The sequence below is a fragment of the Poecilia reticulata genome, linkage group LG17 (assembly GCF_000633615.1).
Source record: "Poecilia reticulata strain Guanapo linkage group LG17, Guppy_female_1.0+MT, whole genome shotgun sequence".
Classification (NCBI taxonomy): domain Eukaryota; kingdom Metazoa; phylum Chordata; class Actinopteri; order Cyprinodontiformes; family Poeciliidae; genus Poecilia; species Poecilia reticulata.
Genome location: NC_024347.1, coordinates 24,131,529 through 24,146,382, shown reverse-complemented (window position 1 = coordinate 24,146,382; position 14,854 = coordinate 24,131,529). Strand labels below are relative to the sequence as shown.

Here is a 14,854-nt window from a genome sequence, read left to right as displayed (position 1 = left end):
AGCAAATTGTTAACCAGATGGCTAAAAATTAATATAATCAAGGATGGTGGAATGGCCTAGTTAAAGTCTTGACTTCACCTTGATTCACCCCAGTGTACTGAAGCATCGTTGACAAGAAAAGTGGGCCAGAAAACTTCCTCTGTTCCGCTGTGACAGACTGATAAAGTCAAAGCTGGTTCCACYACCTAATAAATCATTCTCTGTTTTTCTTCACTTGAGGTTAGATTGAAATSATTGAGGGAATCAGATCATTTCTACTGTCTCCTTGAAAATAACATGACTTTTCTTAACCAATTACAGTTCGTATCATGTCCAGCAAAATGGGTTTTCTGGTTTTAATGTACAGAAGTCATGCAGTGTGATGAAACTAAGTAAGATTTACTGCAAGTTGAAGGAAGAGTTGCTGTCCTGTGACTCAACTATGTGTTTCGTGTGGCTGCGCCATGGCGACCAGCCAACCTCCAGCCACAACTTATCAGTCTTGTTTTTTATGCTTCAAAAACATTATTTTTGCCAGCACTGCAATGGTTAAAGGTTCATTATGTTTCCTCTGCTAGCAGTGAGTTGAACATTATGTCTCAAGGAAGTGCATCCTATTGTGACAGTGACAAACACAACAGGAGATGCGGAGAAAAAAAAAATTTCCCCACGGCAGAAACGCAAACAGGGAAACATTATTTAGCAAAGGCTTCCTGTTAGCACACATGGAGCTGCAGTCTGAGATTCTGACCTGTAATTTATTGCATGGCTGCCTTATGATCTCCTGTGGGCATGAGAGTAAATTACCCCTCTACGTAGATAATGAGATAGCTGATCACAGAGCTACAACCTCAGCCTTGGTGTGAAGTTTTTCAGACACGCGTCAGAAGCCAATTAACCTTGTAGGAAAGGTCACATTTTCATCTTTAGGAAATTTGGTTTCTTGCTATAAAATGCACAAACCATGTTTTCATACCTTAATTTGCCCAGAAAATCAACTAATTGAGATTAATCTCGTTTGCCGGAGTTTTATTTTTTGGGTAAGACAGACATGAGCACAAGTTAGGACAGGATGCATTTCAAAACCAAACCACATACATTCACTTACATAATCAGCGTTTTCAAGAAATTCAATTAAGCAAATCATTTACAGACAGACGTATCTTCCTCAAATGGTAAAAATAGTAAATGGCCTGCATTTCAACATTTTAATCAAGTCAGAGGACTCCAAAGTGCTTTACACTGCATYCAGTTATTCACCCATTCATTCACACAATGATGGCGGTGAGCTACTTTGTAGCTACGGCTGCTCTGATAGACATAAGGCTGCCATTGAATCCCTGCCACCGGAGCAACGACTGAAACGGACGGAGCAAAAACACAAAATCTTACCAAGTATTTTGGTCTAGTTTCTACTGAAAATATCTTAGCACACTTGAAAGAAGGCAAAACTAACTTTTTAAGTAACTTTTCAGTAAAATATAGGAGCTTGTTGGATGAAAAAGAACAAATTTCCCTTACAACAAGATATTTTTCCCATGTTATAAATGAAATAATCAGCCAGTTAATCAATCACTAATGCAGTAGTGATTGATTAATCGCTAACTGGAGTACACAGACTCAAGAAAAGGCCATTTACTGAAATAACAACACAATCAGAGCAATAATTTAGCCAAAAACGGACAAAATATACAGACCACTGCACTGCATTGAAAACCTCCTGGTTGTTCCACCAAATGTTGATTTCTGAACTCTTCCTGAGTTAAAGCTAATTAATTGTTGTTTCTAAATGGGTATCAACTTGTTTTATTTGCATTATTTGAGATCTGAAAGCTCTTCTTTTCGTTACTTTGACAATTTCTCATTTTCTGCAAATAAATAAAAAGATTTGGCTTTGAATTTCAGAGACAYGTTGTCAGTAGTTCATAGAATTAAAGAACAATGTTCATTTCACTCAATCACAAACCTATAAAAGGTCAAACCAGAGAAACTGATCATTTTAAATGGTCTCTCAAATTAAAAACTTTATAAACATATTCTACCCAAAACCTCTCAAGTTTGGCTTTAGCTTCACCCGGCTCAAATTCTGCATAAAAAAAATCTTTTTCATCATCTTCTGTACTTTCATAATGGACATAAAGTGAATTAAAGGTGCTTGAAAATGCGCAAAAGAAGGAGCAACTGATATGAGATTAACAACGTTTTGTTTTCTTAGTTTGTAGAAGTAAAGCAAGATTATTGAGGAACAAAAATCATTCTGTGCACCTCTTGTGAGTCAAACACAAAATTGCTGTTATTTAAAGAAATTAAGCAGGCGGTGAGTTATGTGTTTACGAAATATCAGGGTGTTTTGTGGTCATTTGTCCTACAACAGATGGTCGTGTTGTTCTGAAACTGATTCTGTCGCTGGCAGTCGGCCGTGTGTTGGCTTTTTATTGAACTTTTGGTTTTGCTTTGCAGTTCGGCCTCACTGGTTTCTGTTCGCTTCAGATAAACTTGCATGAAAGACCAGCGGCACACAAGTAGCGGTTTTCAATTTTGAAAACGGAGCAACGATGAATCCAAACAGGAAATTTCAGCAGAATTTCATAATATTTTCAATTAAAGCACATTTCATATCAGGAAACTGAATTATCGCTTTGGTGGAGGAGTGAACTTGCTCAATCACTGATGAGAAGCAGTTGCTAAATTGGGAAAAAAAAAACTTGTACCAAAAGCCTCTAATTTGCGTGAAAAAGTCAGTTTAACAAGACAAAGTGGAGCATGGAGGTAATAAGAGAAAAAACAAAAGAAGAGTGACTCACTCATGAAGGTGTTTGTGGGGATTTCTTTCTCCCCCCGTTGAGAAATGGCAGCTGTTACAATACGTTTTAGGCCATAAATAAGTCAGAATAATTATAGACAGTAATCTCTAATTGCTCTGAGGTGGGTGAAGGTTGTGTCTGCCTGTCTGCACATTTGAAACGTGGGAGGCAGGAGACGACGGCCGCACCTTCTAATATACAACGCTTACTACATCAGGCAATCTGTGTTTGCAGAACGACTGAAGTCAGCTTCAGTTAATCTCATTAATTATGTCCAAGATTACCAATAAGTGCCATTCTTGACATGTGTGTTTACTTTGGGGAATGCAGATATGTGTGATTCACGTTTCAAGATGTTGGCGTTTTAAGATTGTGGGCTGTTTGATTTTTTTTTTTTTAAGCGTCTGTGTCGTATGCAGAGGCACACAGTGAACCAACCACGTGTGCAACCACCCGACCCAAAATCATATACGAGACGGGGGGTGGGTTCTTTTAGAGCTCTGTGGAGAGACCCCATCATTGCACCACTGAAACATATACCCATCAAACAAGCTATTTCTGGTCCCGGCTTCTTCATGTGGTTGATGTGCTATTTTTGCCTCACCCTTGAATTTCAACTGACTGATATTGTATCCCCTGACCAGACTCCCCGCCTTTGCAACTTATATGAGGAAAATCATCTGCAGATAGGATGAGTCACGGTAGGTTATCGTAACCAGCACAAAGCCGAGGACGAGCGGTGGCGAGTGCGTCTTCGAGCCCCCCGCCCCSCGGGACGCGTCCTGACGGTTTGTTTTCGCTCAGCTGCAAATGGTTATGGCAGCAAACCATATGGCTGTGGAGGTTGAGTGGTCTTGGTGGAAAATGGGGACGGAAATTACAGAGGGAGAGTGCTGGTGTCACGCAGGCCTCTCATTGCTGATTGGGTAAATACACAACGTCTCTGGAACTGGGAAAAAGTTACTGGTTTGGTTCATGAGGATACTGGTCGCATGCTTCACCTGCCCTCACAGCTGGATATTGTTTATTTTAAAAGGTGGCATTCGTTCATGGTTGCTGTGCACTTTCTAAGCAGGGCTTTGATTTTTTATTTTTTTATTTTTTAAGGGTTTCCATTACTAATCTTTGTCTATATTCTGCTAGTGTTAAAAAAAAACAAAATTAAATCACACGTGAATAAGCTTGTAAATGCAATAAGTCATTAAAACTSAGCACACTAGGGCGGCCCCCTATTGCACGTTTTTGGCCGATTAAAAAAGCTAAACCTGCCGATTCCGATCTTGGCTGATACCAATTTTTTTTTGTTTGAATGTTGCTAAATATAGCAAGAAAGTTTCTGTTGGGTCACTATTGTTAACAGTAAATATGGAGACATGATCAGGTGGACCGGTCTGTCAGTCAAACCTCTCTTACCTGAAGAGGACAGAGGTTGATTTTTAAACCTTTGCTGAGGTAGATAAGATCGGTGGATAAGATCAGCTTTACATGTCAAAATCGTCCGATCACAGATCTCCCAAAATTAAGGAAATCGGCTCCACTAAATTGTTGCACCCCTAACTAGCACTCACCAGACATCGGAGACKTCAAGGAATATTTTCAGTTTATGGAGATATTTCCTGTCTTATGAAGGTYAACTAGCACAGATGCTTAACAATGGGCTGGGAGTGATTATTTTCATTTTTATCTTTTAAAATATTCAGGTTTTTGTTAAAAATCGTCACCTTTAGCTGTTTTAAAGGTTTAAACTATTTCTATGGCTGTAGACCTGACTTACAGAAGCAATGTTGCAATTACAAAATCTGCACAAAATTATTTCAATGCTATATTAATGTAAAAAAAAAGCAATATAATAAAAAGAAACAGCTAAGATTGATTAGTTTACTTATTACCTAAAACGTTTCATAAACCAAAGTAAGAGTTAAACATTTTCAGCAGATTTTAAGTGTTTAAGTCAAGTTTATTTGCATAGCATCTGTCAGAAACAATACAACTCAAAGTGCTTTACGTCATAAAAACAGAATACAGTCCCCAATTATGAAACAAGGAATAATGCCAAATTTATGTAGTAAATACAGATCAAATATGTTGATCAATGTTCCAATCGTTAGGAATCAAAAGCAAATCCACACAGGTGGGTTTCTGAATTAAAGGAACTCAGTGTTTTGGTTGTTTTGCAGTTTTCTGTAAGAAACAGTGCAGTGTTTTTCAACCCTGGTCCTCAAGGCACACTGCCCTGCATGTTTTAGATACGTCCCTCCTTCAACACACATGATTTCAATTGATGGCTGATTAACAAGCTTTTTCTGAACTGCAATCATGTAAATGGGGTGTGTTAAAGCAGGGAAACATCTAAAACATGCAGGGCAGTGTGCATTGAGCACCAGGGTTGGGAAACAATATTTTAAGGTATAAGGACTTTAAAACTGGCGTGATGTGCTCTGTCTTCCTGGTTTTAGTCAGAACGCCAGCRTCAGCATAATTCATTTATTTCAAAGAATAGTGAAAATGGCTGCAAGTCAAYCAGGTTTTTTGCTAAATAGAGCTAGACAGAGTGGCGGCCTTTGCATGAATGGATGWGCCCCTTCTCCTTTCACTTCCCCAACCTATTAATAAGAAAACGAGGCTCTGAGGCAGGAAAAAACRCAGTGCAGTTTCTCACAAACCCTCCATGCTTGACTACATTTTATCACTTAGCAAGCAGGGATCCACACTCAACACTTGCGTTGCTACACACACATTAAAGACAATAAAAACACTTGTTAAAGGTGCAAAAGTTGTAATGTTTCTTCATCTGATTTTGTATTTCTACCACCCTGGGCAACTACCCATGTGATCCATATAAAAATATCATAWCRWATATTTACATTTATGTTACATATTCATTTTTATGAAAAGTTAAGCAAATATAGGTCAATTTTACAGTCCAGTCCACTTTAAAACTCAGTCATCTGGTAGTATTTATAACATTTCCTATGTTGCATTCACAAACTTATTTTATATTTTTTGTAATAGACTACAAAGATGCAAGTAAATAAAGGCAAATAATTAGTTAATAAAGTCAATTTGTGTGCCGTTTATTCTCTGAAGGCCTCAGAGGTTTGTCAGGTAATGTTAGTGGATCAACAGCATCATGAACAAAGCAGACTGGTCGGGGAGGAAGTTATAAAGAAAATTAAAATTAAGTTCAGTCATGAAGAAATATGCCAAGCTTTGTACATATTACTGTTCAATCAATCAGAAAGAATATGGCACACCTGTAAAAAAWTTTTTTTTAAATCACATCTCCACCCTGAAACATGGTGGTGGCAGCATGATGCTTCCAGCAAACAGAAAAACGGCTTGGACGTAAATTTAGGGAAACATATTTTCAAAATTTGCCTGCAACAAATTGTCTTTTCACATGCAAAATACCTTKAGATACACGCAGAACTGGTTCCTGTCAGGTCAGAGTATTTGACTGAAAACACCAAGATGGTGGAAATAAAATGTGTGACAAAGACTATACACCATATAAGCATATATTTCAACACTTAATAATTGAATAATCAAAATATTAACCCATGTTTTTTAGATTAGTTTGATACATTAATCATCTTCCAAGCACTGGATGTTAATGGCTAAATGTTATGCTTTAGAAATCCAGGGAAATACTTTGAAAATGTRAGTTTTCTGTCACCAATAAGTCATTTATAAATTTAATCTAAAGCAAAAATATCCAAAGTCAGCTCGTTTTGCTTTTTTCATCCACCCTGAGAACCTTGCAACCTCATTTAAGTATCACCAGTCGTTTGTTTCGATGTACTCTCATCATTCCCAAACAGATTCTACACATTGTTTAAGGCAGTGGTTCTTAACCTTTTTTGAGGTACCAAACCCATCAGATTCATATGCGCATTTATCGCTACAGATTAAGAACCACTGGTTTAAGGGAATGTTGTATTTACAATAAAAAGTCGCTCAAGGAGTTAAACTACCATTCCAGAAAAAAGTGGCAGCCTCACAGAAGTGAAGACTTCTCTCATAAGAAATTAAGCAATTTGACTTTCCAGAAACAAATGAACACCGACAAAAAAAAAAAGAAAGCATAACTCTCGTTCCACTGCAGCCAGAAAAACAACATCTTTGGTTTGTACTGGGTTGATGACATCACAAGAAGTAAGCCAAAGCAACATCAKCTGATCAGATTAGCTTCCTATTGCTAGTCAAATTATTTTCTAACTTTCTAGTTGTGCTTTATTGTACTTTATATTTAAGTTGGCAGCAGTCCTACCTTGCAGCAAGAAGGTCCTGAGTTCAAATCCCGGCCTCTACCGGATATGGACTCTCACAGCGATCCTGCATAAAGATGGATGGATGTCTAAATGTATTCGCACCAGCCTTGTTTAGTCTATTTTAAACGAATGCTAGTTCACTTGCCTTGAAAGTCCGGTTCGTTTCGTTTGGTCTGACTAAGAACGGGCCAGAGGTTGCTTAAAAAGCAGGAAGCGGTGTGTCGCAGGGTTGTTTTGCTAGCGACAGAAATGGCTCGTGTCTTCTTTTCGGGTTTTTTTATTTATTTATTTTTTTTACAAACGACAAAAGAGAAATCCTACAACCGTTAAATCTGACGGTACTCCATTTTTGTTTACATTTTATAAAGAAGAAAGTGGCGCTCGTCTTCTTCAGATGATTTTGCGACGTTTCCTTCCGGGTTTTTTTGGTGCAGCGCCACCGCAGGCGAGGAGGGGAACAGATTTTTCAAAGTTTGGTGTTTTCATTATAGCTTTGTAATTTTCTTGTTTTATTATGTAAAGCATCTTGAACCGCCTTGATAGTGAAATGAATTACACAAATAAACTTGATTGGTTGACTGGATTGAAAGCGTACCACACCAGCTGAAACTGTAGCATATGTCGCAAATTTGATCCCCAATCCAACTGAATCTATTGGGAAACACTAAGTTATGCAAGATCAGCTATTCTTGTTTATTCTCTAGAAATAAAATTGAACTTTAATAATGTGTGTTGAAAATTAGCTGATTTTACAGAAAACGGCGGGTTTTAGCTTTAAATGAGCGACTTGTATTAAATCTACAGCCAACCTTTCCTACAAGGACTGAATCTGAATGTCATTCTTTCAGTAAATGTTTTGTTTGAGCTGCTGTGGTATATTGTATGAGATCCTCCAACCCTACACCTGTGATCTACTGACTGATTGGTTTTTTCCAGATCATTGGCATATGTGAGCTCCTCTGCAGTGGCTGCTTTGAAATGATGAAGCTGCTCTTGTTTCTTTTCTTTTTTTTTTTTTTTCCCAACCCAAATCGTCACCATGCGTCAGGTTTCAGGGTGACACTGTGATGTAAATTCACTTTCAATTGTTCCCTTTGATGTTCATTTCTTGATAGTACTGAGGAGTTTGTTGTGGTGCGGGACGCTTTGTCTGCGTGTTTACTTTGCTTCTGTCTTTCCAGAGCCCTTTGCAAAGAGCTAGTATAAACAGAAGCCCAGACACATTCAGAACGAGACAAAACGTTTGATCCAAAAACCCTTTAACCTCAGCAGGCAGGCCTTTCGTCAAACATGAGTTCATTGATTGGATGATAATTAGCGGCGTTCGTTGAATACGGCTATTGTCAACCGCTAATCTGAGCGGAGTAAAAAGCGAGGAGGAGGGGGATGAAGCCCCGCTGCAAAACGACTTGCGAGTGACACTGATGTCAAACACATGTTTTCCCCCGCAGCCGAACAGAAATAGACAACCCTATTTAGAGGGTTGGTTTGCATGCAGGCTCCAAGAACTGATGTTTGCAATCTGGGAGCCACAGCGGGTTTTTACATGATCAGTAATTCAAAAAGTGGTCGGCCGAGGAATTCATCTTGTGCCTCTTTGTTTTGCTGTTGCCATGCACTTGTGCTAAAATACCATTTGGTGCAAAGGGCCGCCATTAAGACAGCAGAAAGTATGTCGGACGGCGTCCAAGTCCTATCGAATGTCCAGAGGAGGCGAAACACAAATATTTTCAGTAGCAAGGAGGGAAACCAAGAGGCGTTCTGGTGGACACTCAGGGTGAATAAGGGGCTTTCTGATGAGTGTGTCAGGGTTCATTACAGCTGTTAGTGTCCAGATAATATCCAGATGTGGACCTGGCAGACTTGTTAAAATAGCAGTTTGAAGGACGGCGAGAGGAGGTTTGTCCAGTGGTGCTGCTGAACATCTGCAGTCATCATCAGAGTGCAAGGTGTTTTTACTCCTGCTGTGCACTTGTCTCTCTTTATTCCAATAGCAAACAAGAACAGGAAGTTAATGAACTTTCAATTTAAGAGCCAGGTGTCCTGRGTTCGATTTCTCTCATTTACTTGCAGGGTATTTAGAGTAATACTTTCTATTTGTTGTTCTGATTTTAGATATACTRCAAGCAAACTTAGGTGAAAATGAATTTTCATAGCAGCATTGACCCTCACAGTGAGCTGGGAGTGATTATTTTTATATTAATCCTTTGAAATATGCAGGTTTTTGTTCAAATCTATCACTATTCCAGCTATTTTAAAGTTTTAAACATTTTCTCTGAGTGTAGACGTGATCAACAGAAGGTCAACTCTGACAAAACAGATGCTTAACAGTGGGCTGGGAGAGACTATTTTCATATTTATCTTTTGAAATATTCAGACTTTTGTTGAAATTGATCACCGTTCCAGCTTTTCTAAAGGTTTAAACAATTTTTTGACTGTATACTTGATCAACAGAAGCAGCTTTTCTATTACAAAGGTGGGCAAAACCTTTTTGACATTCTTCCAAAATGTAAAAAACACAATATGACAGTTTCCATTTAATAAGAAATACAATTAAAACTGTACGTGGTAGGTTATTAAAAGTCAAGGAGGCAACTGACGTAAACAGTTACATGAAATATACACATATTATATTAGAAGAAATGTTGACGTCTTATTAGACGTTTCCATTGACCATGTAATTGAGCAAATTGGAAATGCTAAAATAAATTTGCTTAATTGAAAAAGGCAATTAAAAAAAAACTTTTTTGGGCTAGGATGACGTGGGTTTTCAGATGTATTGAAATTAGTTTATTTTGCAAAACTGCATGAAAACATTTTTTTTTTCTGCATCATACGAATCACATGATCAACATCCAGATGTTACTACRTCACCATCCCCCTCCTACTTCCTTGGAAAAGAGAAAGAAGATGACAGGATGTAGTAGGAGGATGATGGYGCAGCATGTTTTTTTTATGATTTATTGCGTAAATAAACTTATTCAGCTGTGATTTGAATTGTTTCTTATTTAATGGRAACACCATAGCCACCTGTCCACACATCTATCCAAGATGTGAGGCTTATTCTCGTGTTTTCCCATTTTAAAAGAGAAATGGCCGTCAATTTGAAGCTGAAGYTTGTAACTTTTATAAGAAAARGTTTTTGTTAAATATTTATTAAAACTCCCCCTCATGTTGTGACAGTTTGTTCAAATCTGTAAAAAGATCACAAATCAGAGCCAAGAGAAAAGTCTAAGCGCTGTCAATCAATCTCATGTAAGCGCTGCTAAATGTTCTAATGGTGGACAAACAACTTATTCACTGTCAACGGTGGCCACGCAAACTGAGAGGGAGAAGGGTGAATGAGAAGCACCAGTTTGAGAGTGATTGACAGCGCTAAGACCCTCCTCCAGACTCTCATTGGTTGTTTCTGGGCAAACAGAGGAGCAGAGCTGTATTTTTTTATTTTTTTTTTGCATTTTATCTGTCTCACATTAAACTGCCACAACATAGTGACAGCTTCACCAAAAATATTTTTAATAAAAGTTATCGTGCAGCTTTAAAGTCATTTCTTTACTCCAGGAATCAGGAAGGCATGGACTCCTAATTAAAAGTTACAAGACACCATGACCAGTCAGGAAATGAAATTGAAAGGCTAAAAAATATGCAGCAGTATTATTTATTTATGTGTTGAGACAGAAAGTTCTCACGTGTCTTTGAACCTCTGTGAGAGAGCCAGGTGTCCTGCATTTCTCAGACGCGACAGACAAAAGGCTTTAACCTCTATTGTGCTAGAAGAAAAGACCTCTCGATTACCACGCAGCCTCAAGCCACATTTATTTTTGATGGTCTCATTCAGCGACAGAAAAGAATGAAAGCCTTTTCTCCGCTGCAATAAAACATAAATTACGCACCGGGCTATTTATGCGAAGGGCATCTCTTTACTTTTTTTTTTTTTTTTTTGAAAGTTTCTCCTAAGACGCAGCTTCCTTTTCATTCAAACCGGACACATCTATATTTGTTTAGGAGGGTTTTGTTTACTTTTCAAGGTTTCCGGTGCTATAACAAGACAGTTGTGAGAACATTATTCATRCCCGAGTAAGGTTGGATGTGCCATTATTATAGATGTGTTATTTTCACATAATCCCTCAGCTGTGTGTGGGGCAAGTCCTGGCACTGAAGCCTTCAGGAAGACAAATATATGACTGTAGAGTTTAAACGCTTTTAGAAACCGCTTGTCTTTAACGCCGAGTTTGAAGGAGGACACATTTAGCGACTGACTAAAACAAACGCTGAGCTGACAGTAAGCTGTTGCTGCTGGTATTCCCTTGACTGCCTCAATAGCTTCCAAGTAGTTTCCCAGGAATACCAGGAATAATAATAATAATAAAAAAAGAGTGCGWAATGAAGCCAGACTTTTATTTAGAGGTCTAAAATTTCAGCTTCTAAACATATGAGAAATATCTGGAGCTGCGGCTAATAAGAGAAACAAAGCAGGACAGAATGAAATATGAATGCGACAGCAGGACTCAGCCTTTCTCCACATGSAGGGTGAAATAAAGGAAGGTCTTACTGTTACAACTCCTCGCTGCTGACATGAGGAATTTAAGGCGAGCCAAGTGGAGTGGTTTTACAACACCGCTGATCGACGCCTCTCTCAATTAACCRGTGCGATTACAGCTGGGAAATGATCAGCAGAGTCTGCAGTAAGGATGGATATCATGCATCGACAGGTCGGCATTACGAGTTTATTTCTAAATACAACTTAGCTGCACACACACACAAAAAAACTCTAAGAGAAACATCATATAAAACAAGAAATAAGTGCAACATGAAGACACAGATGGCTCACAAAGCCTAAGAGAATAAAAAGTGTTTTTACTTGTAAATTCATCGTGATTTTTTTTTTATTCATTTCAGTTTTTGATTGTAAATTTAAAAAATAGTCGTTTGGAAATATGTTTGTCCCACGACAGCATCAATAAATATCAGTACATTTGAAAATGTGTTACTGTCCGCAGCTTAGCGATACAAACCACAACGAAGAAGAAGCCTGTTGTAAATGGGAATATTTGTGTTTGTGGTGATATGAATTGCTGTACCACAGTCACAGCCATGTTTACCTAAAAAATAAGCAATAAATAGTTTTTGTCACAAATTTTTCACTATAGTACTACAAAATATTGCAATGAAATTCTATCTCTTACATGCTACACTTTTTTGAAGTGATTTTGTTTTGTTTTGCCTAATTTGGAAAAAAAGAGGTTGTGATTTTTTTCTCTTTTTTTGCCACAATCACTTGTCAAAATTGACTTATCCCGTTATTTTAGGAAGGTAACACATAAATAGAGAAATCTTTGACTGGTCCTGTTTCCTCTGAGAGAAACTGGCCTTTATTTGACATTGTAAATGCTGGAAGGAAACAGAAAGTGATGGATTACTAATTAAAGTTRCCTGACACTCTGATCAACTGAAAGTATTTTCTTAAGTTTCATGGCACATTTGTTTAACACGAGTCGYTGCAGTGCCAATATTCATGGCGCCAGTGATTTTGTAAGGAAAATCTCTTAATTTTTTTCCCCCATGAATAATTAAAGGAAGGATTTTTCATTTTTTTTTTTTTTTAAACGTGAGATTATGTAGTAGTAGTAAAAGATCTATGTGTTTTGATTTATTTATTTATTTATTTTTTACATCTTGGTAATTGTGGAGGATGCATTTAATCGGGACTGGATATGACAGAGCAGTGTGTGTTTCTTCTCCTGTCTCAACGGCCGAGGAGACAAAAAGCAGTGTTTTAAAGAGGGCAAAATAAAAGACACGTGAAAAGCTTTTTCTTTTATATCCCTTTAATTTCCCCGCTGACCCCTCTGATATACGATGGGGGCTCTTTGGGGGGGTCACACTCGCAGCTCGGTAATCATTACTCCTCCGTAATAACACGGTGTGGGACTGCGAAATGAGAAGGGCTGGTRCGTGCTCGGCTGTAGTTTGCTGATCTTTTCAGACTTTGGACTCCAGAGTTGATGAGTCAGTTTCCAAGGCGAAGGACGCGCCGAAAACACTTGTTAAATAAGATCCGCAGAAGGAAGTAAATACAGCCGTGGAGCCAAAAACGCTTACCCTGATGTGCACTTTGACCCAGTGACAGCGTGAGTAACTGACTTAATGTGAGCGCAACCACCAGGCTCGGTGTCACGTAGGGCGCCGGGTGATTTGTGCTGCAGGCTTTCAAAGACTGAAACGCTCAGCTATATGCTCTYTAGACTAATATTGTTCTAAAGTCTACACAGGAGGATGGAAATTTTTCCTGTACCGGAGGCCTGCTGGCTGGACCACACACCGAGCCGCAGTGCTGAGGCTTTCCAACCAGTGTAGCAACTATTTCAGGTTTTACGTGGGCGRACGCTCCCCGACCATCACCTTCAGTGAAATACCTTTACTACAGATCCTTCCTCAGAGTGACTCACCGGCTTCTCTTTGTGTTTCACAAGCGGAGGGATCGACGTTTCACGCAAGGTTTACAGGGACACTTCGCATGCCAGAGAGAGGAACGACCTGGTTTTGACGTCATGCACAGATCAGAGTCCTGATATGACACGAGAGGATTCCCTCCGGTTGCTAGGAGACGGGTTTCCGGTTGTGGATAAACAACGGGGTTCCTCGTGGCACACCTGTGTTTGAAGTTGACACTGCCACGCTGTCAGACGTCTATCTGTTGTTCCTCGGCTATTGAGTAACCATAGTTATTTTCCATTGCGTGGAATTCGCTATAAAATGTGTGTCAATAGTGCTGCGTTGGCATGACAACCGAATAATAGTAAAGGGGGAAAAGGTGAATCGTTTATGTTGCTCATCTGACTGTGCAGTTCTACTGTAAGCAGGACAAGGTTCATTTACTGTATTTATCCGCAAGTCATGGCTGAAAATACATTTTACAGTTGAACAGCTACTTTCCCTCTATTGGTACTGCATGAAAAGCATTAATGTAAATTCTACATACCATTTATKTAATTAGGAAAGAGCTCCATGTTAATAAATAACAATTGTGACAATTATTGGCGGCCCGGTTATTGATCTGGGTGCCCAAAGTTTTTGCTACTTGGGCCAAAATCGTCAAATCAAAAGTAAGTATCAAAAGTAATTGTACCAATCAAAATAAGTATCCACAATTAATTTATCTATTTACAATAAATTAAACATGCAATATTTTAAGTAAATTCTAAAGTAGTCACTGAACCAGGAAGTCAATTCAAGAATGATACAAATTTGCCCCTCGTACATCCCCACATAAGRTTAACATTCACATGATGAGYGTAAACATTGAGATAACTGGAAACAGAAGCGCAATTATACAACCWTACATCTTTGATAAGCAGAAGTGSAGCCTCCTGCACAACCAGCACAAATGCTGCAYGTGGTTTCTATACGGTAAGTYGACAACAAAACACTCATCTTTTCCAGCAGCCATTGTWCCATTGGAACAAATGTGCTGGAAAGTCGCTTGAGTTGCGAGRTGACAGCTGCGCTCAGCTGGTGTTGCTAGATAAYGTAACAGTGCCCATTTGACTCAGAGTGACAATCGTGATGTTTTWGAAGTGGCTCATTTTCCATACACTAAAAAAACATTAACTTGCTGTTAAGTTAATGTGGWTTTTAAGCATTRACAGCACAACGCTTTAAAAAATGGCCAGGTGTTGGACTGTTTGTAGAAGCAGGAGAGACACAAATAGAGGTACAAAAACATGCAAAWTAAGAATTTTGCATTATACAAGCAACATTGTAATAAAGCTATGGCTTACCTCAAAGAAGGCACRTGTT

At 38.6% G+C, this 14,854-nt stretch overlaps 2 long non-coding RNA genes across 2 annotated transcripts in view; both read left to right on the top strand.

Moving 5' to 3' along the window:
* Positions 1 to 3,433: 3,433 nt before the first annotated feature.
* Positions 3,434 to 14,854, top strand: part of LOC103479778 (uncharacterized) — a 22,268-nt gene continuing 10,847 nt past the window's right edge. Inside the window, exon 1 of the long non-coding RNA XR_535982.1 lies at positions 3,434 to 3,484. This is a non-coding gene — a long non-coding RNA (uncharacterized LOC103479778). The remainder of the gene's footprint in view (positions 3,485 to 14,854) is intronic.
* LOC103479777 (uncharacterized) lies at positions 12,729 to 13,981 on the top strand. Its single transcript, XR_535981.2, has 2 exons — positions 12,729 to 13,423; positions 13,528 to 13,981. It is a non-coding gene; the product is annotated as an uncharacterized LOC103479777 (long non-coding RNA).